We start from the raw sequence: 5,792 nt of genomic DNA on the forward strand, positions 1-5,792 counted from the left end.
GCAGTTTCATTAGTTCAGAGGAGTGGCTCTCCAGACCTCTCAATGATTCTGTCACTTGTAATGAACTTTTTAATAGACGCCATGTGCATCAGACTATACCAGCATCCACTAGTCAGAGGTGACTAATGAATGCAGCAGCTATTAATCTGGCGTCCCAGAACAGTCCCTGGCACAGAGCACATACACCATGAATATTCTCTGGTTAAAAGAATGCATGAAACAAAAGGGTCATAGGTGCCTTTGTGGACTGAAGAGCCCTTATTCTTATAGAGAATGATTTTTTAAATTCACATTCACCTTACATTTAAATGGCAAAAATCACCAAAGTTAAACCAAAGTTTGGAAAACACTGCATTTGTTGATATTGGAAATTCCTTTACGACTGTGCTCACTGCATTAATACCTGATTTTCCCACTAGAAAAAAAAAAATCACATCCACCAAAGGATAAAAAGTTGACTCAGCAACCGGGGAGTGTGCATTACGGGAAGGACAGTTCACCTGGAGCTAAGGGTCACCAGGCTAGAGACTAAAACCCAAAGGGATTCAGCAGTTGTTCTATGAGCAAAGACGTAGGTGAGATCTGGGTCATTTATTGAACCTAGATTTTCTCTTCTGTAAAATCACAAGAGCAACACACGAGCTGTTGTGAGGATTACAGAATGTAAGAGCTCAAGATTCCATTTCTGGCCCTTGCTAAATGCTCCCCCAAAGTTTTCATATTTCCTTCCAACCTCCTATCCTTCCCTTGCCCCTTACTACTCACCCCAAACAGTGATTTGTGTATGAAATCACATAGCTAACACGGCAATGTTTCAGAAGCCAGTGATAATGACAGTTTCTTTCTTTCTTTCTTTTGGAGTATAGCTGCTTTACAATGTTGTGTTAGTTTCTGCTATACAACGAAGTGAATCAGCTATACATATATCCCCTCCCTCTTGGACCTCCCTCCCATCTCCCCCATCCCACCCATCTTTCTTCACACTGTTCTCAGCCTGAATCACAGCCCACCCAAAATATAGAATCTTTGGCAGGAACATTATAACATGGATAAAGGCACAGATGATATGAAAATTAACTTTCAAAAATGGTTGAAATTGGTATGGGTTTCCTTTTTCAGATTTATTCATGAAGCAGAACTTGGTGATGCCCAAATGGATGGCTTGAAGCTTAAAATCTATCTTTGCACAAGAATTGTTAGTGCTGCCAAATATAACAAAATATGCCACTAACTCTGATAATACTGCCCAGGGTTTGACCTGATTCTGTTATTTCCTAGATCTACCATTAGAACAGTTGACAAGTATTTTCAAGAAAATTTAATTATTGCAGAAGTCTAATGTTTTGGTTAGAGCTGTGATTTTCAGGATATAAATGGACACTTCAGATTTCAGAAAAACTAAGAAACCCCAGATGCTTGATTTAAAAAGAGCCCTGGAAAGTGATTTTGCTTTAAATTGGCATCTCAATGTTGTAATTTATTAATGGTGTGATATGGGCGAATTATCTAAGACCTCTGAGCCCTGGTTCCTTCATCTATAAAATCACCTATTATAGGACTCTATTAAGTAACAGCAACCACAATGCTCAGCGAAAAGAAAATCCTTACCAGATGCAGTTTTCCTCAACAGGCAGTGGAGATAACTTGTTAGAAACACTGATTTTTTAAAAGTCTTGCAAAATTTTGCCATCTGCAGCAACATGGATGGACTTGGAGGGCATTATGCTAAGTGAAATAAGTCAGACAGAGAGAGACAAATACTGTACGATATCACTCATATGTGGAATCTAAATAATACAACAAACTAGTGAATATAACAAAAGAAAGAGACTCACAGAGAGAGAACCAGTGGGTACCAGTGGCTGGGGAGGGGCAATACAGGGGTAGGGGAGGAAGAGGTACAAACTATTATGTACAGAATAAGCTATAAGGATATATTGTACAACACGAGGAATATAGACAATATTTTATAATAACTATAAATGGAGTACAACCTTTACAAAAAAAAGTCTCAAACTTGCCACACCGTTTTCTGTAGGCTGAATTTTAGTCCGAACACCTCCAATGGCCAGCCATCTCATTTCAAGCCATCTAATGCAATCCCAAGCCAAAAACAATGTTACAAGGTGAAAAGTAATCAGTCCCACGTTTAACATTATGCAAGCCAACCCTGTGGTAGCTCTAATCCCATTTTTAAAACCAGTGATGACACAGAGCTGCTTTTGCATGTGACAGTTCTAACACAGAACTCACAAGGCACCCTAGCTAGGATACAAGAGAAGATTCTAGGTTTAACCAGATGTTTAAATAATCAGTTTGACCCATGTTGCTTCAGATTTCAGGTTTCCACAAGCTCTGTTCTTTCCCTTAAGTGTTTTTTAAACATTTTCCTCTTCTCTCTCCAAAATGAAGTTTTTCAAAAATCTGCTGCCGTTCTATGCAACTTCCCTAGAGTACAATCCTTCCGAATTCTTAAGTTATCTCCAAATACTTGCTATTCCACTTCCGGTAAATTCAATAAAACTCGCCTGAAACTAGCTGTGTGTGTGTGTTGAAAACAGAATTCAGTAATTTCCACTATGTTTAGCATGCATGCGGCGACAAGCACCGTCAGTTCTGGGACATGGTGGAAAACAAACCAGATACAGGGCTTAACTTAAGAGGGCCTTAAGGTCTATGAGGGCGGAAGACATGGAAAAAGAGTCATATTTCAGGGTGAAGTGTGCCACAACGGAGGTAAATGCCAACTGTTCTGGGAGGTTACAGGAGAGGCACTCAGTCCACTTGGGTGTGGAGTGTGTGTGACAGGCGTCAAAGATTTCTCAGAGGAAATGAACGCTGAGCTGCCCTGAAAAATGAAGAATGAGAGGGAGGGATGGGGAAAGGGCTATCCTGGCAGAGGAAACCGTCCTCACAAAGGCCAGGAGTTAGAAAAGCATGAAGATCTGTTCAGTCTGACCTGTGTTGGGGGAGGGAGTGGAGAACAGCCACGGGAGAACGTGAGGCTGAGACGGGTAGAGCCTGATAAGAAGGGCCTGGCAGCAAACTTAGAGAATTTAACTTTGCCCTCAAGACAACGGGGAACCATTTAAGGGTGACACCGTGGTCCGATCGGATTTGTATTTTAGAACAATTACTCTGGCTGCCGTGGAGACCAGTCAGGAAGCTCTTGCACTGGCCCAACAAAGGGGGTTGGGGGGCGGCCTGGATTAAGGTAGGGGAAAGTGGGGAGGAGTAGGTGGGGCTATTTTGAAGGTGGAATTAACAGGCCGTGGTGAATGACTGGAGAAGTGGGGAAGGAAAATAATTGGCAAGTTTCTGGTTTGGGCAACTGAAGGGATACTCGTGTAATTCCCAGACAACATAAGAAGATGGGTACACAGCAGGAAAGATGGGCAAGATGAGTTAAGGACATAAGAATTCAAATTTGCATTTCAAAGTCTAAGAATTGGTCAGCAGCGTCACCATCCATTAGCTCTTATTCAAAACCCTTGGAAACAGCTCAAAAGCTCTTTCCAGTTATTTATAGGACTCGTCATTGTCCACTGACTTCTTTTATTTATTTATTTATTTTATTTACTTATTTTTGGCTGTGTTGGATCTTTGTTGCTGCGCACGGGCTTTCTCTAGTTGCGGCGAGCGGGGGCTACTCTTCGTTGTGGTGCTCCGGCTTCTCATTGCGGTGGCTTCTCTTGTTGCAGGGCACAGGCTCTAGGCACATGGGCTTCAGTAGTTGTGGCTCGCGGACTCAGTAGCTGTGGCTCACAGGCTCTAGAGCGCAGGCTCAGTAGTTGTGATGCACAGGCTTAGTTGCTCCACAGCATGTGGGATCTTCCCGGACCAGGGCTCGAACCCTTGTCCCCTGCGTTGGCAGGCAGATTCCTAACCACTGTGCCACCAGGGAAGCCCTGCCCATTGACTTATGACTGAGCGCTTTCTGTCTTAGCTGGAGAAATGAGGCCTTTCTCGGAAACTATTTTTCCCTTGATTTGGAATTATAAAACTGGCTAATTTCATGACCTTTATATTTGTGTTTCTAAGTGAGAAATAATAATAAATGAAGTAGATGACATGGTAATCTTTACAAATTTTTCTCCCCACTCCAAAGATTTCATTAAATTTTAATCTAGAAAAGTGATTATGACTTAGAACTTCATAACCCTCGTAGAGCAGAGGTACAATAAATCATCCCAGGGCTAATACATGTAACTTTAAATGTCAGGAATGGGGCTTACTGATTAAAGATTTAAATCATTTGGGATTTGGAATCCTCACTCATCTGCACCCAGAATTTATAGCTTTTCCTCTGCATTCTGGTTTGTTATCTTATCCATTTACCAAGAGGCATAAAGGAGACGCTCAGAAAAACACGCTTTCTTTTTCCACTAACAAATATAAAGTAACACTTACAAGATGTTCATAATGCCTATTCATCAGTCAGCCATTCTCAACCCTGCTTTTTAGACTGAACTGTAATTTACTGACAGCAATTATAGGATTAAAAAGTCCCAAGAGATCATTTAGTTTAATCCAAGACAGCTGAAATCTCAAAAGCACTGACTAGGCTGAAAGGTGGCAGAGCCCGGTCTGGGCTTCGAGCCTGCTCAACATCAAGGTACACTGGGGAAAGATGCCAAGAGCAATTAAAAGGCTCCAAGAGTCTCAGCTTTAGTTCCGGCTCCTTTTAGATCAGGAGATATTGATGGAAAACTGTTCCATCCTCCTTCAGCCTCCACCACCATCCTCATCTTCAAAGACCTAGTAGTGTTCATGGAGAGAACGGAGCCCGTCAGATGTGGATTTCCTCAATTTACTGCTCCTTCACCTCTTCACAGATCTCCACCTCTTCTCACCTACCTCTTTATTTCCTATTCTGAGTATTTGGGTTTTGTGAATTTTGAGTGATTCCAAAAGTCCCTCTCCCCCTTTCCAAGGTAAAGCTCCCCTCTGAGTCCTTAACATATCCTGCCTACTCCCTCCAGGACTTTGTTATTTATCGGCTCCCCCGCATCTTCAGTATTTCCCTTTGCACTTCCTTCTTAGCCTACAAACTCATTCCTCCTCTCTCTCTATCCCAACCTAAGCAAACAATCCTACCATCCGGTCTCCTCTGGGAAATCTTCCCCTTCACTTTCTTCATCTCCAAATTGACTAAGAAAAGTCAACACTCCTTAGTTGCTATTCATTCGCTGACCCAATTCAGTTTAACCTGGGACCCCTCTTTTGCTCCGACAGAAATGCTCTTGCAAAGATCAGCAGTAATTCGACTGCCCAGTTCAAAAGCTACCCTTCAATTCACCCTCTTTAACCACTAAATTGGACAGGCTTGGTTACCACCTCTTTCTGATGAGGGGTGGTTCTCCTACCACACTATTTACATCACTCACCTATTTACATCACATCACTCTCTTCTGCTCAGTCTTCAAATGCTGCCCTTCCTCACGACTTTGCCAACTTCTTTCATCTGTCCTCATGGCCAAATCTTCAAACATACACATGCGTGTCTCAGCGTGTGTTTCCATTTCCACTCCAGACTTTTCTCCTGAGTTCTAGTTCTATTTAAGAAGTGTCTGCTGGTTATGTTCAAACCAGGTCAAATGTATTCAAAGTTGAAATCATCTTTCTCTCCCCCTACCACCGCATTCCTCCTCTGGTCCTCACTTTCTCAGTTAATGGCACCGTCACACTGATGTCACATGCCTTCCTCCTTTCTCAACCATCTCCTTACCACTGACTCAGCTTTGTCTCCCGAATCTACCCCGGCCCACCTTTCCCATCCCTAGGGTTACAGC

Source organism: Lipotes vexillifer, unplaced genomic scaffold (assembly GCF_000442215.2).
Source record: "Lipotes vexillifer unplaced genomic scaffold, Lipotes_vexillifer_v1.1 scaffold308, whole genome shotgun sequence".
NCBI classification, from domain to species: Eukaryota; Metazoa; Chordata; class Mammalia; order Artiodactyla; family Lipotidae; genus Lipotes; species Lipotes vexillifer.